Source organism: Macaca mulatta, chromosome 3 (genome assembly GCF_049350105.2).
Source record: "Macaca mulatta isolate MMU2019108-1 chromosome 3, T2T-MMU8v2.0, whole genome shotgun sequence".
Lineage (NCBI taxonomy): Eukaryota > Metazoa > Chordata > Mammalia > Primates > Cercopithecidae > Macaca > Macaca mulatta.
In genome coordinates this window covers 173,100,285-173,127,542 of record NC_133408.1, presented here as the reverse complement: position 1 = coordinate 173,127,542, position 27,258 = coordinate 173,100,285, and the positions used below count along the sequence as shown (strand labels likewise).

The 27,258-nt window shown below is 37.6% G+C and overlaps 1 protein-coding gene across 9 annotated transcripts in view; it reads right to left on the bottom strand.

The window, feature by feature from the left end:
* EXOC4 (exocyst complex component 4) overlaps window positions 1-27,258 on the bottom strand; it is an 815,224-nt gene that overhangs the window by 639,072 nt on the left and 148,894 nt on the right. The window lies entirely within an intron of this gene.

Sequence of the window (27,258 nt, the reverse complement as noted above, 5' to 3'; positions counted from 1 at the left end):
TTATACAACTTAAAGGCGAAAATGCTGCCAGGACCCAGAAAAGCAAGCAGGAAATGAAAAGCAGACTGGCCCCCAGCAGTAAGCCCTCTTTCTCTATAACTTTTCTTGTCTCTTCAGATCTGAGCTGCCTCTGTCCTCTGCAAGGAGCATTCTCTGCCACTCATACAGTAGAAGTCAGCTGTACCACAGCTTCCTCGGTTTCTAATCTCTTTATGTTAGATCAGCAAGGACTAAACTGTCATCATTTGGTCCCAAATCCAAATTCCCAAGACAGAGAATCTGTGTGACCCAGTTTGGATCAGCCATCTATGCCTTCCCTGAAGGTCTGTCATCAGACTAATTCAAGGAAAAATCATGACTTTTGGGTACACACTACTATTGGTAGGAAGGGGGCAGCCCTGTGAATAAGGCAATACAACAAAATGAGTCCACTACAACATTATATAATGCTTTACACTTTACCAAGAACTTTCACTTCTTTAACTCATTCAATTCACGCAACAGCCCTGTAAGAGAAGAATGACAGAACTTACATATAAAAGAATTGATGCTAAGGATAGTTCAATGTCTTTCCCAAGATAGTTCTGCTATTAGGGCAGAGCGTGTCCATTACTTTACACCAACCCCTATCACCAAAATGGAATAGTAAAAGAGAAAGGAACAACTTTTTTTTTTTTTAAGCCCAAGTTAGGATGTTACAAACTCTCTCGGGGAGTTCAACAGCACTACAAACGTGAAAAACACTATACTCAAGCAGAAGTGGCAGGGAGAAAGAATACCAAAAATTCCCTGATGTGAATAAGCTTTTACATAACAAATTATTTTGCTGACCATAAAACAATTCACCTGGCCAGGTCAAGCCCAAAGAACTTTCTTCTCCCTCTAAATCAACCTTCTTTGGCACCTACCATCTGTAAAAATTTCTTAAAATGTAATCGTCTAAGGAGTGTTGCTGAAATGTAGATTCTGATTCAGTAGTTGCCGCAGACAAGACTTTACAGTGAACCCATGATCCCTACCTCCTACTGTCCATGCTTTTGTGTGTTTACCTCCCCTTCAGTGTGGGAGGGAACTGTGACTTGCTTTTAACCAACAGAATATGGCAAAGATGACAGGCTGTCACATGACACTATGCAAGACTCTGAAGCTAGTAGAACCCCACCCACCAACCCCACTGCTGGCTTTGAAGAAGCAAGTTGTCATGAATCCTGGAGCAGCAAGGAAAAGAACTCAGCCAACAACTGGAGATTAGAATCAGACTCTTCCTCAGTTGAGTCTCTGAGGTGAACCCAGCGCTGGCTAACACCTTGACTGCAGCATGGTGACAGACCCCGAAGCAGAGGAACCATCTTAGCAACTCAGACTCCTGACCCACAGAAACTGTGAGATAATAAGTGTGTGCTGTTTAAAATCACTAAGTTTGTGGTAACTTGTAGGCAGCCATAGGAAAATAATAAGAGTTGGTTTGGATTGGGGCCTGGGATCTGCGATTCACACTTCAAACAGCACTAACATTCATTTGACACACCAACATTTGCTGTCTTCCGTTTAGGTTGGCCTTTGATGTTATCCCTCTGCCAATCAGACTATGATTCCCTTAAAACACAAAAACCATATCCTCCATGGCTCCCCAGGACAATACTCAAACAAATACTTGAGTGTTGGCTGTGCATGAATGCACCATTGTTGCCTTCCTGATCTCCCATCATACAGATTTTATCCCTTTAACTCTGCTTCACATCAAAACACCAGTCAGGTGATCAACTGCTTTACTGTTAGTTCTCAAAACTGACTTCTTAATTCTTTTAATCATGAGTACCAACTTGAAGAACTGGAGAATTTCAAACGTGTTCCTTCAGTGGATCTGTAAATAAGTCCTTAATCTGTTCCATACCATGAGTCTCCTTTCCTCCTCTTCCTTGACATTTTTTCAGACCTACTAATCATACATCAGCTCATATGCTGCTGATGGAGCTACAAGTCCATAACCACCCCAAATCCTTATTACATGATTCATCTAACTTCTCTCAAATTGAAACCACCTTGCTATTTTCTTGAAATTCGCTCTCCACTTCTACCTTCTTTAATTCTGCCTATACCCAGCCTCTTGAAATAACAGTTATTCAGAGGATGTCTCCCGTTTCCTCTGCTGTACAACACTCCTTGAATTCACTTACACCAGGAATATCATGCTGAACCACTTTATGACTTTGAAACACAGTCAGAGATGACCTTTTTCTCACCACTGAAATTATCTGTCATCCTTACAATATATTCCCATAAATCTCCATTTATTTTTTCATTTTTAATTTAAATTCTGAAAGCTTACTGTATATGAAGGCTTCATCTAATCCTATATCCTGCATAGAAGTTTGCTATAAAATACCTGACCAATCAATTACAATGGTCTCCCAGCCTCAGAGTATATGCACCAATTCATCTTATATCTAACAATATTCACAATAACCCTAAAAGTAACTACTAGTAGTGAGAAGACAGAGTGATGCAAAGCAGAATAAAGGAAAACGACAAACCCTGGGGATGACAGCTACAGCAGAATCTCAGGAGGTGGGTTGTGTATATTTAGAAATGTTTTAACTAGAGCTTCTGTTATCACCCCTTAAAGAATGTGGTCCCCACCCTTACCCCAAGAGAATCAACGCACTGACCCATTTTTTTCTCTCCAGCACTTCATAACCCGTGCACATTTCAGACATTATTCTTAGTAACTTCTGACATTATTTTCCATGAACACTTCGTGACTTTAATTCAACAGTATCTGAGCAGTACAACGTGAAAGTAACTCTGAAACTGATTATTCAGTCTTCTCCAAAACCAGTGTACAACCTCAGTAAGCAAAAAGAGCTAACTGGCCAACATTACGAACCAAGCTACTTTGCCATTCCTTTCACATTCAGATGAGGCAAGAGAAACTACAGTAATCAATACTAAATTTCTGGGCACTAATGTGCCACAGCAACAAAAAAAGTGTCGAGTCTGGGATTCTCCAAGATTGCAGCCTATTGTCTAAACATGTAAAGCACTGAACCAAGAAAGGAATCAATACATACAGTTGTCTCTTGTCCTGAACTATGTTCATAACATGTTTGATGACATTATCTTTATGAGATGAGTGAAACTGATAAATCTGCTATGTTCTTTCTATTACTAAGTAGAGATGAAACTGGAAAGAAAGGGTAGAAAGGAATTACTTGAAAATTCTTTTTTAGTAAAAATGGAAGAGACATTTAGTTATTAATACTATGACTTTCACTTAAAATCAAATATCCATCTATTGATTGATGCCAGAAGTTAAAAATCATGCAAAAACTGGAAACCTATAAAGAATTCTAATGTTTCACATGCACAGTCTACAAATAAATTTAATACTCCTTGGTTTTTTACTTTAAAGAAGCCAATTATAATGACTTCTTCTCAAATGAAATTTTAAACGAGGGTAAAAAAAACACGGTACCTAAAGGTACTGATGAGGTCGACTGATCAAGGATCACAGCAAGCAAGAGGGGATATTACTGATATGATCAGTCCTTGATGTCACTAGTATAGAGGCAGAAAAAAAGGATGTAAACTATGGCAAAGATATTCCCCAAATGTCTTAGATCCTTGGCTCCATTCGGTGTATAAGTAGAACCTAACCTTGATTCTTGTAGTCACTCTATGTATTCTAACCTAGCCTGGATTCTTATAGTCACTACGTTTATTCTGCTTTTAATTATAAATGAGATTTTTTTTACCCCATCAATGTTCTGATTATAAAGCCATTTAACACCTTAAGTGTAAAAAAGGCTTTCAGTTGACACGCAGTCAGAACTTCCATCTTCACATCCTAGCTTCTCTCTGAATCCTTCCCTTGTTAGGAAACTACCTACCTCTAAAGACAGTGTATTCTAAGAATAGATAGCTCTAATTACTGGTGATTTCTTTTGACTGGGCAGGAACCTGCCTTTCTTTGACTCTTTAGTGCCTGAGTTCTGTCCTATGATAAAACAGAATTAAAAGAATTACTTAACCATAAAAGAACTGTTAAAACATTAAGGGAAATTGCCACGTCTCCACCAAATCTGTCCTTGCAGTCCTGCAAATCCCTTCCATTACACACCCTGTATGCTCTTCTTCATTCCCAGTTTCCAAAGTATAAAAATCATATAATCACATAGACCTCATCATTCGTACTATCTAAATCCATGTGAATCCTCAATGTTGTCAGATAATGCATTTAGACATCTGTCTTTCATGTCTTCACTCATCCAAAGATGTTCCAAATGTTGTTCCTTCCCTGTAATGCCCCATATTGCTACCTTCATCACCACCAGGCCCTCTTCCTACCAACTGGAGGGCACTCACCATGCATTCCTTCAGCTCCTCCTCTACTCCAACATCAGCTTAGCTTCCCTCCCTGCAAGCAAAGAGTCATCCATCCACCCATCCTTTTTTAAAAAATGTACTGTTGCCCTTTCTCTCCATTCCTTTCAGAGTGTTCTGAAACTGTTTTCCTCAATTATTTCTTCTCAAATATCTAGTGGAGGAGACATGAGGAAATACTAAAGATTGACTGATCATGAGTGAGGCAGTGTTGATAGCACTTGGTACACATTGTTTCATCTTCCCAGGTTTTTCACGGCTTTCCCACATACAAAGTCTCTCCATGCTGGATAAAGTTCTTTTTCAAGATATATTTACTTATGCATCTGACTATACTCTGTGGTTGGCAGTGGTATTATAGAAACCATTATTCCTGGCCGGGCGCGGTGGCTCAAGCCTGTAATCCCAGCACTTTGGGAGGCCGAGGCGGGTGGATCACGAGGTCAGGAGATCGAGACTATCCTGGCTAACATGGTGAAACCCCGTCTCTACTAAAAATACAAAAAACTAGCCGGGCGTGGTGGCGGGCGCCTGTAGTCTCAGCTACTTGGGAGGCTGAGGCGGGAGAATGGCGTGAACCTGGGAGGCGGAGCTTGCAGTGAGCCGAGATCACGCCACTGCACTCCAGCCTGGGAGACACAGCGAGACTCCGTCTCAAAAAAAAAAAAAAAAAAAAAAGAAACCATTATTCCTTACTCAAAGGATCTTTGAGCGCTAGAAAGAGAAACAACCCTATATGCACATAACATGTTTTTAAAAGAGAGAAGGTATGAATAAAAAACTTGTCACTCTAGGTATCTAAATCAGAATTATGTTGCTGTGGTACCACTTGGAAATTTCAAACTGTTCACACGAGTGATGGTCAAGTACTACAGCAAATCTGATGCACAAGGCAAACTTTGTAGCTCCATCTTTCCTTTCAAGCCCTATTTCTCTCCTTCAATTCACTGACAACCTTTTTAATGTGTTTTACACCACAGTCTTTTTTTCTCATAGGGTATATATTGTATACTCCCTACAATCTGATTTTGAATCTTGCTTCTAAAATGAAAACTGCATCCTAGGAGGATATCAATAAGCTAATTGCCAAATATGAAGTTTTGTTGTTTTTATTTAACTACATTCACTCCCTCTCTGTACCATCTGACATTGTTGACAACCTTTCCTTAGTATCTGTACTAATAAATGATTCTCCAACTTATACCTTTATGACCAAATTTTATTTCCTGTTTGTCAGATCTCAACAAAATGTAAGTATGCACCAAAGCATTTCTGCAACTTGTATTATGTTTTAATTCTTCCTTGGCAAAATTTTCTACTCTCATCACAATGACTATTATTTTGAGGTTGTTGACTACATCTGTACATATCTATATTTTAGAAAATGATATAACAGCTATGTATCTAGCACCCCAGCTTTAACAAATGCTAATATTTTGCCTTATTTGTTTAATGCTTTTTGTTATTTAAGAAATAAAATGACACAAATATAGCTAAAGCTTCACTCACCATCTCTTCCCATTTTTTTATACTTTGATCATACATGTGTGTATCGAGAAACAATATATGCCAATGTTTTATATGCTTTAAAAATCTATATACAGTCAATATGCACATGAAAAAGATGATCAACATCATCAGAGAAATGCAAATCAAAACTACAATGAGATACTACCTCACACCCACTAAAATGTTTATAATCAAAGACGAACAGTAACAAGTATCAACAAGGATGTGGAGAAACTGGAGCCCTCAGATGCTGCTGGTGGGAACGTAAAAGCATGCAGCCACTTTAGAAACCAATTTGGCTATTCCAACATAGAGTTACCAGGAATCCAGTGATTCCACTCCTAGGTATATACCCAAGAGAAATGAAAACACAGGTCTACACAAAAACTTAAACATAAATGCTCATAGAAACATTATTCATAATAGCTACAAAGTGAAAACAACCCAAATGTTCAACTAATGAATGGATACACAGAATGTGGTATATCTATACAATTAAATATTACCCAGCAATAAAAAAAAAATGAAGTACTGATACATGCTACAACACTGATGAACCTCGAAAACATTATCTAACTGAAAGAAGTCTGTCATTAAAGACCACACATTATATGATTTCATTTATATGAAATGTCAACAGGCAAATATACAGAGAAAGAAAGTAGATTTGTGGTTGCCTAGGGCTGGAGAATATGAGAGACTGGCAGGGTTTGGGGGTGGGGACTGATGGCTAAGAGAACGGAGTTTCTTTGTGGAGTAATGATAATTTTCTAAAATTAACTGCAGTGATAGATACACAACTCTGTGAACATGTTTAAAGCCATTGAATTGTGTACTTTGAATTGGTAAACTGTATGGTATCAAAATTATATCTCAAAAAAGGTATACTTATAATAGAGAATATGGACAATCACTGTATCACATACATAATAGTTACATTACATATATACTCTTTTACAGCTTACATTACCCTTAGCATGTTTCTGAGATGTATCCATGTGGATACATGTGCAACTAGTTTATTTTAACTGCTCTGCTGTATGGAGGAAACATCACCCTACATTTATCCATTCCTCCACTTTCTTTCTATTTGAAGTAGACAGTGCTAAAATGAACATCCTTGTACATGTCTCTTTGTTTTCTATGTGTGACAATTTTCTAGGCTAACACATAAAGGCAGAATGGCTGAGTTGCAGAATATGGACATCTTCAACTTTACCAGATATTTCTAGATTGCTTGCTTAAAAGATTGTAGTAATTTATTCTCATCAGTAATATACAAGAGTTCCTGTTTCTTCTCATCCGTGCCAACACTTGGTGTTATCAAGCTTATTAGGTATTGTCGATCAATAGTTGTAAAATGGAATCTCACCAGGGTTTTACTTTTCATTTCCCCAACTATTAGCAAAGTTAAGCATCTTTTATAATTGGCCATTCAAGCATTTACCTATGTGAATTGCCTAGTCATATTCTTTATCCATTTTCCACTGAGTACTTTATCTTTTTCTTATTGATTTTGTATGATTTCTTTCAAATTCTGAATATTCTCTTTGGCCACTTAGAAGAGTTACAAATACATACTACCAGTCTATGGTCTGGCATTTTGTTTTGTTTTAATGTCTTTTGTTATATTTAAGATTTTTAAGTTAATGTATTTTTTTAAGTCAGTCTTTTAGGGCTTGTGATTTTTATATCTGCTTTAAGTGTCTTCTCTATTACAGTGTCATGAAAGTATAGTCCTTCAAAGTTATTCAGAGTTTGTCTGAAATGGCCTGGCCTTTATACCTCCTTCATTGATCAGTCACTATGGGCCAAACCAGGAAGGTATATGATCTTGGACAACATAGCTCTCAGCAGCTTTGGCAATCTCTAAACGAGGTGACAGCTGAAGTTCTGGGTACCAAGATCTTTGGTTTGACCCATAGTGCAAATATGAATGATCTTCTATTTAAAACCCTTCGAAGACTCTTCTGCCCTTCCAGCAAAGTCCAAGCTGATTAAACACGGCTATAAGTCCCCAAAAGGAATCTGAGGTTTATAAAAATTAAGTCACTTGCACAATATCCCAGAGCTATCCAAAGTAGCAAGACCGAAAGTCAAGCCTAAATCTGACACCAAAGTCGCTGCAGTTCTATGACATCATCAATAAAATCCCAATGTGAGTATATGAAAGGGGATTCAAGCTAGGGAAGACTAAAGAAAGACCATCTACGGCAACATTTTCTTAAGAGCAGTCTTACTATCTACATTGGTCCCAAGAAAACCTGACTATTAAATAGAGTTAATTAAGAATGCCCCCTGGTAAGTCCTTTGGATTTAGGCACTAAGCAAAATGACAAGGAATTTAGTTTTGAAATGACCAAACTGCCAGTTTCATCATAACTTTCACTGGAGCTCATAAATCAGAAAAAAATTCAATGAGCTGTGCAAATGGAAAATCACTGAACTCAACAGAAGAAATCATTCTGAAATAGGTCTTCAGTAGATGGAGCTCTCCCCTTTGAATTGGTGCTGAACCAGAACTGAGAAATCTGAACAGTTGGAAATACAGTCGTTCAGACAAAGGTTCTGAACATTTCCACTGATTAAAATGCCAATCACCCTTCTCCTTAAAGCACCAGCATTAACCCTAGTATACTAGCCACATTTCAATCCAGAATAACATTATTATTAAACATGAACTGAGCACCAACAATGCCTTCAGCACCTCTAAGAAAGAGAGTCCTTGCCGAGAGGTTTGCCATTAAACCACTATTTTGAGAAAGATAGCAGAACAATTGTCAACATCTTCTGAATTTTATTTTCATGGGAAAAAAAGAAAACCTCAAACTTCATTTCTCCCATTAGATTTTAATATGATTCAGAATTTACTTATGAAAAACTTCTCTATGATTACTACTTTTTTCTGATGCTTGATGTTGTCATATTAGGCTTATGGCCCGGTCCTGTTGTTTCGTTTTGTTCTGATTTTTTTAGAGATAGAGTCTCACTATGTTGCCCAAGCTGGACTCAAACTCCTGGACTCAGCAATTCTCCTGCCTCAGTCTCCAGCATAATTGGGACCACCACTAAAGAGGATATTTGATTTTTCATGGTGGTTTGGGATTAATTGTGAGGTTGCAGAGCTCGGCTACCATTAGACAAATGCTCAAGAAAAACAAAACATTTTATACCTGAATGCGGAAAAAAAATAATTGGACATTATCCGAAAAAAATATGGAAATATTAAAATACCCAAATATACTCAAATAAAAGTATGTCTAATCCTCCCACAATGCCCACCACAACATACCACTTTTATCAGCTAACTAATGCCCGTCAGCCAAATATTGGCAAAAAATTTAAAAAAGCTGAATTCTGAAGGTACTGACCAGATACAAATCAGAAATTCTGCACAGTCTAGACGCTCTTCAAGGCTTAAATTTAGATAGACCAAAACAGAGCAAAATTAACTTTGGCCCAGCAGTCAGGTAATAGCCCATCAAAAGCAACACACCTTATAACAAGCTCACTGATAGACAAGTGATTATTATTTAGTGATGCACTCGAAGGTCTGACCTCTTCCTATCAAAGCCACACTTAGAAGTAAACTGCATTATTAGAGAGAAACAAAAACTTGCAATGCAAAATCAAAAAAAATTGCTTTGTTATAATGATGTACTCCAAAACTTTTAAAAGGCAGAAGAAAAACAGCAGGTGAGCACATATATTCAAGTATTTCAGTATAAACAACGCTGCGTGAGTACCAAATAAACGAGCATGTTCCACTTGACACTATGACACAGCTTCCCCCAAAGCCAGCATACTTTTGTGACCTTGAAGATAAATCTCCCATAATCTGATCATAATTTGCACCTGGAGATGCCCTGTCTGGAGTATTTGATGTTGGGATTTTTGTTCAAATGACTTTCTTGAGAATGTCAATACATGTTTAGATGGAATATAAAGACTAAAACAACTGCCCCAATTTTGCTGATGCTAAGTCCTGAAAAGATTAAATGTACAGATACACAATCTGTGATGACATCTAGTTAGAATTCTGCCAGTGTACAAATGTGCTAATGTAGTGGCTGAGGTCAGGAAAAGCACAGGAAATGGGAAATGTCTTTTCAACGCATAAATGACTAAGAATATTTCTATTCTTATTAATAGCATGTTTATTCTATAGTAATAATAAGAATTATTGAGTTTACTTCTAATGACATTATAAACTATTAAAGACTACACTATGGTAAAATGATTCAGTGAGGATCTATGATCTACGGAATATACAAAGATGTTTCAATTTCTTTATATTTGGCTAACACAAACTATTTAAGACTTTGTATCCAAAAATGAGGCTACAGATTTAAGACATCAAGTTTAACTATTTGTTTACAAAAGTGAGAATGAGTGTGCACTAATCTACATACATCTTTTTGCTAAATTCCTTTTGATACAAAAGATGGAAACTTTTAAGATGGCTGGCCATAATTTGGGGTATAGTATATGAATTAAAAAAAAAACAGCCCAAGTTAACTAATCCAAAGATAGTTAGCCTTTGTAACGTTAGCCTCGTAAGAGACTCTTAAAATCATAGTCCCATCCAATGTAGTGCCTATCCTAAACTTTAGTAAAATAAGATCAGAGAGGTTGACTTAGCACAATTTAAATGGTCCATATTTATTGATGCTAATGTAGATTACAAACAATATATTTCACTGTCATCTTTTGGTGACCTTTGATGTATTATTCAAATAGAATATAAAACAAGGTGATACATCAATTATATCTTCAAACAGTTTTAATAACTTTGGGAAATTATCAACATGTGACATTATTTTTAAAGTTAGGATGCGGAACTGTATACATGCATAATCTCAACTATATAAGCATATATAGAAAAGAAACTCACAGCTAACAGTATTTCTACATAGGATAGTTATAGAGTAAATTTCATTTTCTCCATATTCTATAACTTTCTCAATGAACATTTATTACAAGGAAAAATAAAAATATTTCTTTCTCCCCCTGTCATCCCCAACATGCCCCCACCCCAACACACAATCCTGAAGGTAAAAATCCAAGGTTTGAATCAAAATAGACCTAACATAGAAGCGGACAACATGCTGATAACCAAATAAACCCTCAGGTGAGTCAAATTAAATGATTGTGTTGTAAAAAAAATAATAAATAAGATAAAATAAGGCAACAGACAGATGCCCATGCATGCACAATGTGAATGCATGTAGTAGAGCCATACATGGAGGAAAAAAAACCACACATATAGATATAGATTCGTCAACATTAATGTTCATTTGATAACCCTGCACAAAACTCTAATTTCCCTAATGTAATGCTTTTTACCCTAATATAATGCTTTATTCCCTCCCTCCTCTGATATCCTGTGAGATATAAGTCTTGATAAGAAGACAGAGCTATCTTGAAACACATGTCCAAGACATTATTATGATTCCTGCAGACTAACCATGTGGTGCTCACAGACATAAAACCATTTCAAAAGTACATTCACTGTGTACTGGCTCAGCAGGATGGGTTGTCTGGAGGAGGGGAAAAAATGAAAAGACGATAAGCAGGGAGGCCTGGGTAAAATATAACTTCATTTCTTAGCATGAAAAAGAGACTCCCAGCAAATCTGTAGACTCAGTCTCTAATCTTTATTGGTAAAACCAAGCTAGTAATTCTGAATATTCTTTTAAGAAGATCATACAGATAGCCTAATTAAGTATTGAAAAACAAAAAAAAAAAGCAAAATTATTTTTAAATGTTAGCTAAAAAGAGGTTTCCCTTGTAAGAAAGATCTAGTAATTTCTAGTTCTTCCATTCAACTGTTCTTCCTAGTCCTGTAAGGCTAACTAACCCAGAGCTATGAAGATGAAAGTATTTCCAAAACTTACCAAGCTAGCCAATAGTAACATTCTTCAGAATACCAGATCCCTAGGGCAATTAAAATGTATAGAAAAGAAAGAAGGAATGAATTGAATGACCACAGCCTGCCAAATGTCTGAATAAGGTCAATTGTTAATACTTTCCACAGTAAGAAAAGTTTAGGCAGGGGTCAGGACGATGACAGCAGACAGTCATATGAACTGCTCTGAGTTAGCGAGCTCTAAAGGTAACAGTGAAAATACTCATGGCAACAAAAGCAAATCAACTCCTGTGGCCATTTTTGGATACACTTTAAAGAGAAACAAAGCAATTCAGCCTCCAGCATATTCTGTCTCTCATAGCTGGTGATACTTCACATGACTGCTTTGAGAAGATGGGGGATGGAGGTGGGTATCACTGTGCGTACAGCATGTAGCACAGACATTTATACATGGATTTCTCCTGTCACTTGTGCTATAGGAACATTCTGTAACGGCAATGAATTAAGAGTAAATCTAATACAGCTGAAATTCTGGTATTTTTAGTAGACTATCAAATGGTAGCTTTCTAACAGGAAAACAAAGCCTCAATAAAGTGGCAATAAAACTTGATCATTCTGTTATTGAATTTTAGCTAAACATTTACCAATTTGCTAGTTAATGTAAAATCCCTTATGAGAAACAGGGAGGTACAGCCTATAAGTAAGAACAACGGTGATTTATCTGTTGACTAACCTACTGGGAGGTTTATCTGATTTTGATTATACTTCTTTTTTATGCAGTCACTCCAGATAGTTCCAGCAAGAAAAAATTGTTTATATGAGATTGTCCTAACACAGGCTATCTATGATAGTTCAGAAAGGTCTTTTGGTCTTATAAATAAAGTGGTGGATATTGAAATATGCAAAGGTAAGAGAATAGAATTATTGATGGCAGTTTGACCATCTTATACTAGTCCCACAGTCCCAGAATACAGGTGTCGTTAGTCTGTGAAAATACACAGAATTCACATATGGTGGACTGAAAATAATGTGAGGAGCAACGTAACATTTCTGTGAAGTATGTGGACTTTGGTGTCAGACAAACTTAGGTTCAAATCCAAGCTCTTCCACTTAATAGGCATGTAGTAAATTACGGATACAGAGGTGTACGTGAAATGAGATCATTCCAGAGGTTAGGACAAAAGAAATACTAAGTAAGTGGCAGCTGCCACCACCAAAACACCATCACCCCCATCATTACCGTCAACATCTTCACCATCACTGCCCCTCCTCAACTCCATCATCACTACCAATCCCTCCATCATCCCTACCACCCTACCATGACTTCCGTCATCATCACCACCATCACCTCCACCATCACCACTCCCACTCCACCATCACCAACCCCTCTCCACCTCCATCATCACTACCAATCCCTCCATCATCACCACCATCACCTCCACCATCACCAGTCCCATCCCACCATCACCACCCCCTCCTCACCTCCATCATCACCACCAATACCTCCATCATCACTACCACCCTACCATGACCTCCGTCATCATCACCACCATCACCTCTACCATCACCACTCCCACTCCACCATCACCAACCCCTCTCCACCTCCATCATCACTACCAATCCCTCCATCATTACCACCATCACCTCCACCATCACCAGTCCCATCCCACCATTACCACCCCCACCTCACCTCCATCATCACCACCAATACCTCCATCATCACTACCACCCTACCATGACCCCCATCATCACCACCATCACCAGTCCCACCCCACCAACACCATTCCCTCCCCACCTCCATCATCACCATCAATTAATCATCACCAATATCTCCATCATGACCACTACCCTAACATGACCTCCATGATCACTACCACGTCCTCCACTACCTGCACCACCATTTCCATTATCACCACCACCATCACCTATAACACCGTCAACACCTCCACCATCACCACTAACTTCCCCCCAGTCCCCCTTCTCCTTCATCTTTACCACCACCATTATTTTACAGGTTTTGGAGTTAGGTTTAAGTTCTAGTTGACTTCAAATAAATTATTTGACCATTTTTAACCTCAAGTTTATCATCTAAAAGTGAAAAATAATTAATGGTCCCGGCTTTGCATAATTATTGAGAGGATAAATGAAAAAAAAAGTCCAACCAGGTGTGCATCTAGAAATCTAGGAGCTCAATATGAACCTCATGGTTAACTAAATTCTTATTTTGCTTATTCCAGCTTGACTTTAAATGTTTTTACAACCTCCTTCAAGGAGAAATGGTCCATAGGTTGGTAATACTGGTATTTATTATCAGCATTTTATTTAAATTAATCTTACTCCTAGAATTTACGGCCACCCTTTTCAGTTTGCTGGGGACTACATCTTACATACGCCTTGTCTTACTCTAGATTGCTATTCTCCGTAGCTTATTTAAACATTATATATTTGAATATGGCTGATATCCCTTTCTTTTACCTTTAAGCCACAGGGACCTTAACCTCTAAACCCAATCGTAGACTTGATTACATGAATTGCTTTTGCTGCTGAGAATCTGTTAAAGAAAAAAAAGTCACTCTCAACCATGTTAAAAATGGTAAGAAAGATTTTATTCAAGCCCACAACAATAGAGATATTGCAACAGGGGAGAAAAGCTGGGCTCAACTTCGTATTAAGCTAAGATATTTGGGATTTATAGCCAACAAGCAGAGTAAGAGGACAGTGGATGGAAAAGTACTAAGAGGAAACACACCAAGAGGAGGGGGATTCTTATTAAACTAACCTAACAGGATTGTTGCTAAAGGCAGGTCAAGGACTTACAGATCAAAGGTGGGGAATGTGGAACTTGATCAGATATCAAGGGTGATCAGGTATCAAGGGGAGGGTGGATTCTCATTAAACTGACACAACAGGATTCTTGCTAAAACTGGATTTAGCAAGGACAAACACAGAAACCCAAGGTTGACCCCAAGTTGAGAAGAGGGCTCAGAGGAACCTAACTGAAGTTTGTCCCTTAGGAAACAGTCTTTGTCAAATCCAAGAGTAAACGAGCCCTGAGTGCAGGCCAGAGTGGCCTTCCTAATAAAGAACATAAGGTTCTTGGCACACATTTTAGGACATCAATACCAGTGGCAATGGACTGTCCCCTCTCACTCTCTGTCCAAGTGGAGGACTATAATAATACCACCTTACATTCATACATCACATTGCATTTAATAAACCACAGTTACATTCATTTTTATCAACTGATACTGTCAATATAAATGACTGTTGCCTAAATGAAAACTTTCTGCAGAAGTAGACACAAAAAATAATTTAAACTGAAGTGAACTATGATATTTTATTTATGTGTTGTAATTCCAATAATATATTTCTTTCTCTAAAGTTCCTTCTAGCTGTAAGAATTTCACCCTTTGTATTTTATCAAGATAGCAAGGAAATTGCAAAAGGCAGAGAGAAAGAATCTAAAGAAATTTCAAAAAATACATACTTTCCCTTTACTGCTAATTTTTTAAAAAGTACAATTCCAGAAAACATTAGGGGTAAAACCAGGTTTTTAACGTTTTACAGTGACAGAGACCCAATAGTAACACAATGGATATAAGTTAGGTTGTGCTCATCCCCAAGGCTCAAAAATTATTAAGCATTTGCATCATAAATACAAAAAAAAGTGCTTCTCAAACCATATTCTTAAAAACTTGATATGATTCTGTAAGACATGTCACAATTGACCATGGATGTAGTACAGTATGGTGTGAGGAAATGGCACGGGATTTGGAATTGGAGCCCAGCCGAGGTTCAAGTTTACTTTCTCCATCACACAGCAATGTCACTTTGTACAAATTACTCTCAGTCTCTGTTTCCCTCATCTGTGATGTGGAATTAAAGGCAATAAGACGCACGAAAGAGCTCTATGAGCAGTACATCACTATACACATGTTCGTTATCTACAGACAGCAAAGAACACTCACAAGTAAGTTGTTTTTGCAAATAATGAACATAGTTTATCTTTCAGATCATATATATCTTGCTTATAATCCCAGTACCTAACACAGTGTCTCACAGTAGGCACTCAAATATTTACTAACTGAGGTAAACGGATAATCCCCCCGCCTTATCCACAGTTTCAATTTCCATGTTTTCAGTTACCCACGGTATAGTACATACCTTCAATATAGTAAAATAAGATATTCTGAGAGAGAGCAAGAGAGTGTGTGCATGAAAGAGTTCACAAGTGCACATTCATGTAACTATTATGGCATACTACTATCATTGTTCTTTTTTATTATTGTTGTTAATCTCTTACTGTGCCTAATTTATAAGTTAAAGTTTATCATAGTTATGTATAGGAAAAAATATGGTGTATATAAGGTTTGGTACAAACTTCAGTTTCTGGCATTCACTGGGGAGCCTGGAAATTATCCCCACAAATAAAGGAAGACTACTGTATATTTGGATGGAGGCAATTCCTTCCTGTTTTCTAGCCCTAAATTAGAATCCAATTACCACCTTAAGGTGGTACATTTGCTACCAAAGACAAATAAAAATAATATTCAGAAAACAAAAAAAATCAATTTTTTTATAATACTTATATCAGTTTACCATGATCTAAATAGAGAAACCACAAAAATGGAAAAATTTAACATTTCACAATTGCTACAACATCTACAACATCTCTATCTTTATTCAAATATTTATTATTGGTTTTATGATTATTATTCCAGATATTTTCCCTCCTCTTCCATATTTAATATGAATCACTGCCTACATACTAAAATTACAAATTTTGTTTTATTGATATTTGCTCTACATACATCATTAAAGCTTTATTACTCAATCAATGTGTATGAATTTAATATAAACTTTCCATAGCCTCAACATTGTAAATTCTACCTCACACAAAAAAAACTGTACTTATCTAAGTTTTAATTTTCTTTTTTTTTAAAATGGTTTTTAGAGACAGGGTCTTGCCCTATCACTCAAGCTGGAGTATAGTAGCATGATCATACCTCATTGCAGCCTTGAACTCCTGAACTCAAGGGATCGATCCTCCCTCTTCAGCAACCCAAGTAGCTAGGACTACAGGTGTAGGTTATCACACCCAACTAATATGTGTGTGTGTGTGTGTGTGTGTGTGTGTGTGTGTGTGTGTGTGTGTTGGAGGGGCAGGGGGTAGAGGCGCAGTCTCACTATGTTGCCCGGACTGGTCTTGAATTCCTGGCCTTCAAGCAATCCTCCCACCCCAGCCTCCCAAAGTGCTGGGATTACAGGCATGAGCCACTGCACGCAGCCTTTTCTTTTCATTTCACCTCTTATTCAATAAATATTTCTAATGTGACAGGCACTAAGACAGCTGTGCACAGGTCACAGTCATGGCCCCAAGAAAGTTCCCAGTTGAGTCAAGAAAAGGCAATGACAACATAAGATGAAAACTGCGAGAAAGAAATGTGCACAGCGCTTTAGGGAATTCTACAACAAAGGGTACAGTATGTGCAAAAGATTGGAGACAAGAAAGAAAAGGACCCCACCAAGAAACTAATGTGAGACGCACAGCTCCCACGGCCAGACTCAAGGAAGGCCTTGTGTGCCATGTCAAGGAATTTGGACTTAACTTTCAGAGTTTAAATGTTAAGGAGGGATTTGTCATTCAGAAAGCTGATCCCAGCTGCACTATGGAGAGTATATCAGAATAGGGCCAGAAGATCAGTTAATAGGATGGTATAGTGAGCTGGGGAGAGAGACCAGTGCCCTGAACTAAAGCTGTGGTCTTAGAGAGAGACAGACAGACTTAAGAGGATTTTAGAGACAGGAAGAGGTAGAATTGTTAGACTTTAGTGACTGATGTGGGACCTTTCTGATAGCAAACTCCTGGGCTCAAGCTACCTTCCTACCTCAGCCTCCCAAGCAGCAAGGACTACAGGTGTACACCATCATACCTGGCTAATTTTTAAAAAAATTTTGGAGATGGGATCTTGCTATGTTGCCCAGGCTAGTCTTGAACTCCTAGGCTCAAGCAATCCTCCTGCCTTGGCCTCCCAAAGAGATGGGATTACAGGTGTGAGCCACAAAACTCAGCCAATGTGGGGCTTTTTGATGCAGAGCACCTGAATGGTAGTATTCAGAAGTTACTGAAATGGAGAACACAGCCACCTTAGCACCCAAAACTGAGTTAAGCAAACAGACAGGATTTAACTGACAATGTTGGTACCATTGTAACTGCCAATCACTATAATGGACTAAATTCATTCCTACTAACACTGGTAATCAACAAGGAAGTTCAGAACTTCAGCTCTGGGTCAAACATGATACCCTACCAGCAGTCGATCCATAAATGCACTAGGATCACAGTGATAAAAGGGGAAAGGGATACTGAAAAGACAGGAGTCATGACTACAATCCCTTAAGGGTCTCCAACAGCCCCCACCATCTGAAAGATGACAAATGCTTACGGAGAGTAGGCATGCTTGTGCATACGTGTGAGCACGTGTGTACAGTTCCTGTCAGTAAAGGATTTCTCCCCTTCTTCTAAGAAATACTAGGCTCTTGCGGCCGGGCGCGGTGGCTCACACCTGTAATCCCAGCATTTTGGGAGGCCGAGGCAGGCAGATCATGAGGTCAGGAGATCAAGACCATCCTGGCCAACATGGTGAAACCCTGTCTCTACTAAAAATACAAAAATTAGCTGGGCATGGTGGCGTGTGCCTGTAATCCCAGCTACTCGGGAGGCTGAGGCAGGATAAACGTTTGAATCAGGGAGTTAGAGGTTGCAGTGAGCCGAGATTGTGCCACTGCTCTCTAGCCTGGTGACAGAGTGAGACTCCGTCTCCAAAAAAAAAAGAAAGAAAGAAATATTAGGCTCTTGCTACTCAATGTGTGGTCTATGCACCACTGGTATCATCTGATAGCTTGTTAAAAATTCAAATTATCCACCAGGCACGGTGGCTAATGCCTGTAATCCCAGCACTTTGGGAGGCCAAGGCAGGTGGATTGCTTGAGGTCAGGAGTTCAAGACCAGTCTGACCAACATGTTGAAACCTCTTCTCTACTACAAACACAAAAACAAAATTAGCTGGGTGTGGTAGCGCATGCCAATAATCCCAGCTGCTTGGGAGGCTAAGGCAGGAGAATTGCTTGAACCTGGAAGGCGGAGGTTGCAGTGAGCCAAGATGGTGCCACTGCACTCCAGCCTGGGCAACAGAGCAAGACTCCATCTCAAAAAATAAATAAATGAATGAATGAAATGCAAATTCTCTAGTCCCACCCCAGAAATCCTGAATTAAAGTCTACATTTTAAGAAGATCCCCCAGTGATTGTGATTCATATGCTTGTTAAAGCTTGAGAAGCACCGAATTAGGAGACTTGTCCACAACTTATTCCCTATAGATAAAACAAAAACATAAGCACTGCTTACTTCATACCTGTTTGAAACAGTTACTCAACAACAGCCTTCAAAGTATACCACTTACAAAGCAGTATACGTGGGTACTTAATGGCAATTAGCCATCAAAAAGTAACTTCAGGATTTCTTATAGGCCAGAATACTTAGACAAACTAATATACTTACAGTTTGTCCTTGTTTTAAATACTTTCCAGAGGAAAATTTTCATTTCCACCACACATTTATTTACTAGAGCACTAGAAAACTTATATACATTTAATTCATTCTCAGTCTTCCAGCTTCCCCAAGGGCTCTGCAAAGCCCTTAATTACATAGTAGTCCAGAACAACTATTTCATTAGCTAATTTTCTGCCCACCCTCTTTTGTCAGGTGCAAATGTGTTACCAAGGTTCTTAGTGAAGGCACAGTTAATGTGTTTTGGATAGTGATTTGCCTTAAAAGGGGTAATTAATATTCTAGTTCCAAAATATTAATAAACAGCATATCTATTAAAATAATGCATTCAGGAATAGATTAAAAGGTTGAAGAAGGTAAACTTATGTCAAGATTTAGACAAAAAAACAAGGAAAATCATGCAGAAATCACTGTATAGACTACTTAGTATCTTAAGCTATTTAAACAAATTCTCAATGAAAAAGATACAGAGTGATGATTTATCTTTTTTTTTTTTTTTTTTTTTTTTGAGACAGGGTTACCCAGGCTGGAGTGCAGTGGCAGCAACATAGTTCACTGCAGCCTTAACCTCCTGTGCTCAAGCAATCCTTCCACCTTATATTCACAAGTAGCTGGGACTACAGGCCCATGCAACCACACCCAGCTAATGTTTTCATTTTTTGTAGAGAACGGGGTCTCACTATATTGCACAGGCTGGTCTTGAATTCCTGAGCTCATGATCCTCCTATCTCAAGCCTCCCAAAGTGCTGGGATTACGGGCATGAAACCAGTCATGCTCTAACTATTAAAGAACATAAAATAAACTATCCTTCCTAAGAAAGACCAAATTGCAGGACAACTAAAATCATTGAGAGGTTAAATACTTGACTGAATAGGAAAGAGAAGAAAACAGGTGCTGAAACTAAATTTGGATCAATATTAGCACAAAACCACTACAAAGAGGCCTAATCTCTTCAGACTGCCAAGTTTAAAAAAAAAAAAAAAAAAAAAAAGGCGGGGGGGCCTCTGGAATTATTCCCAAGGAATAATATTGTATACAAATGGTAATGGTAACTAAGATTCTTAGGCACACCCCAGCGTGGAAATTAAAAATCCTGGCAACTCTTCTAGTTGGTTAAAAGAGAACTAGAAAGACATCTGAATAACCTTTACTACTTCCTGTACAACTCACAGTTTAGGAACCTGAGTTCAACCAGAAACCTCTGGCTACAAACAGCAACTCGTGCCCCCACTCTGAGGTCTCATACCTTTTCATTTTCTGTCCTTCTGTTTTCAACTTCTATCTTCTCTTAAACAATTCATTTTCCAAAATATCCACTAATCTACCAATCTATATGTTTGACCTACCTCTACATTCATCTTCTCATTACCTTGTTTATTAACCTATCACGTAACACAAAACAGGGCACAAGAGCCCCTCAAAGGGGGATGGAAAGAAAGGAGGGCCCAAAACAAACCTTAGATAGTTGTTATGGCCAAGTGCTAAAATTGGGAGAAAAAGTCAAAACTACTTCTTCAAAAAGATGTGGCTTTTGTTTCTAAAATGATGGAATACAGAGAAAAAAAAATGAAAAACTATAAACTAGATTCAGTGATGCGACACAGTAGGCTCTTGTAAAAAAGAAAAGCCAAAAAAAAAAAATCCTAAGAAAAGAATAAAGGAGACAACACTGTAAAAACACAATCTTTGTTCAATCAGGTAACTCCCAAATAACTGGTCATTACAAATACTAGGAAGTAACTTATTACATGGTTGTCCCCCAAAGTAACTAACATCAGGTGGGCAGAGGGACAGAGTGAGCAGCCCATCAAATCTAACGAAGAGATGTATGTAGAGTAGGTGATTGATAAATATCCGCCAACTAAATACTCGTCATTGCAAGTTCTTATTACATTAGATGATATGTAGAATAACCAAGAAAATATGAAGTTTCAGTCATCTAGAACCAGGTCTTCAGTAGCTGAATTTAGAAATTTTAGGACCAACCATAACCCAAGGGGTCGTTGACCCTAACAGCCTTCTGCTATTTCTATCTCTGGTCTCTCCATGTTTACCCAGGTTGCTCATATATCTCAGTGCCATTAACTCTTGCCCCCACAGTCCAAGTGTCTTAAGCATGAATTCAAAATGCATATAAAAGTGCTGAGCATTGTGCCTAACACATAGATGGTATTCAGTGTTAGTTCACTATGAGTCCTTAGCTAGCATTCAAAGTCCTTAGAGATCTGACCTCTATTTAACTCTCAAATTTGAATGGTGACTAAACCCACACATGAACCCTTACTCCAAACAAACTGGAAATCTCCCTGCATCAAAACATGTAATATGCAAGACATAGCTATCTTCCCTGCTTGGGATACATGCCACCACTACTCCCTCTTTTTTGTTTCTCTTACCAAAGCCTACACTGATGTCTAAGCCCTCTATCCCCAGTGGGCAGTTCAGTTCTAATTCCACCTCCATGTGAAGCATTTCTAAAAAAGTACAACTTTGCTCCTGTGATGTCCAACAGTAGATCTTGTCTACACCACTCATGAGGCACAACTTGTGGGCATCTCTTACTGTGACTACTCAGTGTTACTTTAATCCAGTAAGATAACACTTCTGGAACATACAGAAATGAGTTTTATAATGGAAGAAACATCTGAGCATGAAAACTCATTGTGTCCATAATTCCAACCACGCTGATGTTTAGACAGATTCAGTCTGTAAGACAGAATCACACACTCAAATCGAGATTCAACAAACGAGTGATGCTGGTAGTGTGTTTTTTCCTGACCCAAGTGTTAAGTGGGTAGGTTTAGTTCATGAAAATTTGTGAAAAATATACAAAGTGTGCACATTCCTGTATGAATAAAAAATACAAAATAAACAGAGGGGAGAAGAAGAAAGTCAAAGATATATAATCTGTACAAAAGCCATGTTGGCAATTCCGGCATCTCCTTAACTTCAAGGGTATTTAAAAATGTTTACCTTTAGTGGTTTTAAAGCTATTAATCACTTTCACCCTTTTAACAAGGTGTAGTTGTCTGAAATAAAAATAAGAACTATAAACTGAAAATGGCAACATTTCAGAAGATAATATTGCCATAATTTATAGAAATGCCAGGAGGACTAGCTAATTTACATGAACAAAGCACTTTGGAAATGTAAATGGTATACACATTCTAAATGATGATAATAATAATGGTTATCTATATTTTAACCTTTATAAATGTAATTTAAAAATAATAAGCACTTAAACATCACTTTACATTCTCTAATCAGTGTAGAGATACTAACTAAACCAGAGGGCATCCTCTGAAATACATGTGAATATTTCCACTTAAGAGAAATGGAAGTCAAGTCACTAAGTTACAGTGGCACTGAAAGGAACTAAAGGTAATCTAAAGGTAATCGGGTTCTCTTTCATCCCTAGAAATTCAGTTGAGAATGTGGAACTTATGGAAACAAAGCAGAACAATACAAACTCAAATTTCTTGTTCTGCTTTTAGCTCCCTCTCTAAACCTGGCTTAAAAAAAGAAAAGATTACTGAGTGCCTGGAAAGGAAAGTTATTAAAATGAAGATCCAGCCCTACTGTGTCATCTAATCCACATTAGAAATTCAATACAACTGAATAAAGCAAATGCAAAGAGGGAGCATGAAATAGGAAAAGTTTACATGCAAAATACGAAGTCACAAGATCCTGGATTGAAAGGAATTGAAATACCGGAAGGAAGTAACTAAACTAGAAAAATGCTGATACAGCCCTATTTCATAATAGGACTGTGTGCATCCTTGTCCTTACCTTATACTGGTATAAATATTTATTAAAAATGGCATCTAAGCTTAGTTTTGAACATATATACTAACTGTATCATTGCTAGAGTGAGGAGATAGCTTGAGTCATGTGAAATAAGTCTTAACCTGGGAGGCTGTAGCCCATCACAGCCCCATATGACATTCAGTTCCCTCTAACAGAAAATCCTTACTCCAGGTGTAGGTAGGTGCCTGTCGGCCTAGAGGTCTCTGCATATTTTTTTTCCAGATTATGATAAGCAGGTTAAGCCTAATACATGGGTAAGAAAGATGTCATACTAAAGCAAAGCAGACAAAGCCATCACGGTTTTTATGTCTTCTGAAAACAATGGAGGCAATATACTATAGTGGTTAAAAGTTTAACTGGAACGAAGATACAGATGAATTCAAATCTCAGTTTCGCCACTTAATAGCTGGGGCAAGGCACTTAACCTCTCCAAATTTCATTTTTATCACCTACAAACTAAGAATAATAATGGCATTATAAAAGTGGGGGTTAAATGAGATAATGCATATAAAGTACTAAGCACAGCGGTATGTGGCAAATGCTCATCAAATGTTAGCTGTAATTTTTTAATTTTTTGTTATTAATGGAGAGAATAAAGAGAGAGAGAAGAAAACGATGATGTATCTGCAGTAGTGGAATGGCGAGTAAAAACGCTCAGAGGGAACAGGCAAAAAAACTCACAAAGAGAAAAGATAAACGGAATAATATACAGAAGATAGGCTGGAAAATAATAGGAAGGGACAATAAAATAAGGAAGAGGCAAAATATTAATTCTTTATGACATTATTGAGCACATACTGTGAAAATGCCACAGTAATAGTTTCCAGACAAAAAGCAAAGAAGCTGTCCTCAATGCCCAAGAACTAATAATTCAGTTAAGGAGACTGCAACTTTAGGTGACAGGTAAGAAAACCAAATGAAACAAAAACAAACAAGACGATATCGAAAGGCCTAGATATAATGACCAGATGGGATATGTCTGGACCAGATCCAGGCTGTTTCAAATCAAGGCTTGAGATGGAAGAACCATGACTATTGTTGTGACAAACAGCAAAGGTACACGTCAGTGAAATACTTCAGGTTTGCAAATGAACCCCTAAATAAAATGCAGGTAAAAGCAAACTTCAGCATCTGGTTGGTTTGTATTTCTTTTTCCATCACAACAGGATGGTACTGCATAGAAGCAAACTATAGCTCTCCCATTGAAAGGGGATAATGACCTTGAAAAAGACACTCCACTATGCTTATTTTTCCAGTTCGAAGTGGAAAGCCTCACTGTAAAATAGGCAGCACACTTCACAGGGAAAGTACAGTCATCTAAGGAATCAAGTCTCCCAGGAAGAAGCCTGTTCAGAGGATATTAGGCCAACGAAATGAATGAGAGAGAGTAAAGGCAGAGTCAGAACTAGAGCTGAGTTCTAGATTATACTCTGGTTTGCTCTTGGCACCCAACTTGCCACTCAATCTCTCAGGCACTTTCCTAATTGATGACATACTTAGTTGTAAAAAGTCACAAGAATAGCCACTTCAAAATCATTCTTTTTTAAATCTTCCTATTCTACAGCAGTTAAGAAAATAAACTTTGAAACCAGACCAAGATTCAAAGCCTGCTTTACTGCTTACCAATCAAATGAGCATAAACAGAGTGTCATCATCTGAACGGAAGAATAATGACGGCAGGCTCTCGGAAGTGTTATGAGGGTGGAAGGAAATAAGATATTTAAGGTTTGGCCCAGGTCATATTCATCAGCATAAGTGAGTCTGAGTGTTGATGTTTCTTGAAATAACACTAGCGTTTCATTATTACAGTCTGTGTCTAATTCCATGGTTCTCCTGCATATCAGAATAACCAGGAGGGCTTACTAAACACAGACTGCAGAGTTCCACCCTCCAAGTTTCTCAGTCAGTACATCTGGGATACAGCACTAGAATCTGCATTTCTAACTAGTTCCTAAGTGATGCTGATACTGCTGGTCTAGGAATTACTCTCTGAAAACCACTAGTCTATCAAAGATCATTCCAGATGCTATTGTCTATCCTGAGAAATTTTCATGCTAAGACAAAGGAATGAACCTCTCCTATAGAATCAGAAAAGGCTAACATAAAAAAAAATTTTTTTTTGAAACAATCATCATATTGCCATGTTCGTATGCTGTAAAGAAGAAAAAGAAAAAGAAAAAAAAAAAGCATCTGCTGACTTGAGAGCTAAACAATTCCTAAACAGAAATTTGGTTGTCCTCCTCCCCTTTTTCATAAAATGTTAGCACAAGTTGATTCTGTACAAATCCCAAGTGATTCACTGTCAGATTAAATCCCCACAGAAATACAGACCAGAATGAACAGATGGTCTTTTTCTTTCTAAATACAGTGTGTGTGTGTATTTTATATATACAGCATATATATATAATTTTCTACTGAGCAGTAAAACTCACTTCCTCCAGAATCACATAGGGCCTAAATGTAATAATCTCAACACTTTCATAACAATCACAGTTCTGGGGTCCCATTCACCTGCTCCTTCGATATTGTGAACTTCCTGTGCTGTATTTGCATCCCAGCTGGCCACAGATCAGGGAGATATAGTAGATGTAAAATCAAGAGCATAATAGATACAAAATACGAGAAGTTTCCCAAGCTCTTCTGGCGGCCTCCAGATTTTTATTTTAAAGAAAAGGGAATCATTCTTCACTGTATATACTTCCTCATTGCTTTAATCCTCTGATTAGTGATCCCAGAAGATGAACAACAGCTCTTCACACATATTGGAATGGTGTTTATATGTGGGTAGAGAAACATTTTAAGACTACTTTATATTTAAAATGCAAACTTTCCTTAATGTGAGTGCTTCGAACGTCCCTATTTCACATCAGGAAGTTGCATTTACCCTTTCACGAGTAAATGGATTTTTCATCATCTTCAATTGCGACCAAGGGGAAAAAAAAAAAAAAGGCAAAAGTACTGCTGTTTGACCAGCAAAAAATAATATAAAGCTTTGGTGACCGCAGCAAAATTACACTAATCACCACCAGACTAGCTGGTGATCTTCAAATTGAGGCTCTCAAAAGTAATTTGCTACCATAAACTGACTCAAATACAGCAACTTTAATTTCATATTTTTATAGCTTCTTTTTTCCATTTTTTTTCTTTTTTATATTTTCCCCTTTTAAACATTGCTGATCTTTAAAAAAGACACTGTCAGGCACTTTTGGTAGTGTCTTCTTTATGCTAGGTTATTTGTAACATTCACTTGAAGCTTGAAATTAAAATTCTTTCTCCTACCAATTTAGTGCCTTCCCATTTGGCAAACATCTCTTTTGATTCTTGCATCTCTAATGAAGCTGAAAATTAATATGACTTTTATGTTTAATTCTTTGATTATGCAAAATCATCAATGATGTTAGCATGGTTCTGTATAGTAGGTCACGAGTTGTAATAAAAGCCTTATATTTCTATAGCACCTCAACTCCCAGAGGATCACAAAACACTTCATAACTGTTTCCATTTCTCAGAGGAAACACCTTCATATCACTCACTGGAAGCTGCCCCTCCAGTGAAATGCATGCTCTAGGGTTTACTCCAAAGAATTACATAATAGAAGCTCTGATGATTCTAAATACAGACTTAACACTTAAAGAAGGTAATTACAAACCAAACCTATCACTGAAAGAAATGGATTTAATTTGCAGCAAGTACATTTCACTTATAGCAAGATATGAAGGAAAAATTTTTAAATATGAATAAGAAAATTAAAATGAAAAATCAAAAATTTAAATTGTTTTCAAAGAATAAAGGACAAGTTTGTATAGTTTAATTTCACTTAACCTATTATCAGATTTTTCACCATTCTTCCAAATCTATTATTGTCTTGCCCATGATAGAAATGATACTATCTATGCATGAGCATTGGCTATATAATAGTATACTATGACAGTTCCAATTATTAATGGTTTATCTTGCCAACAATATTTCATGCCCCTTATTTCATGACATCATTTCATATCTAGAAACCTGAGCTAACAATCTGCCTGGCCAACAGAAACTCTTCATATAGGAATGATTTAATTGCAGGCCGGTCTAAGAGAAAGCAGGAGGAACTGGTCTCCTGGGAATATAGCAAAC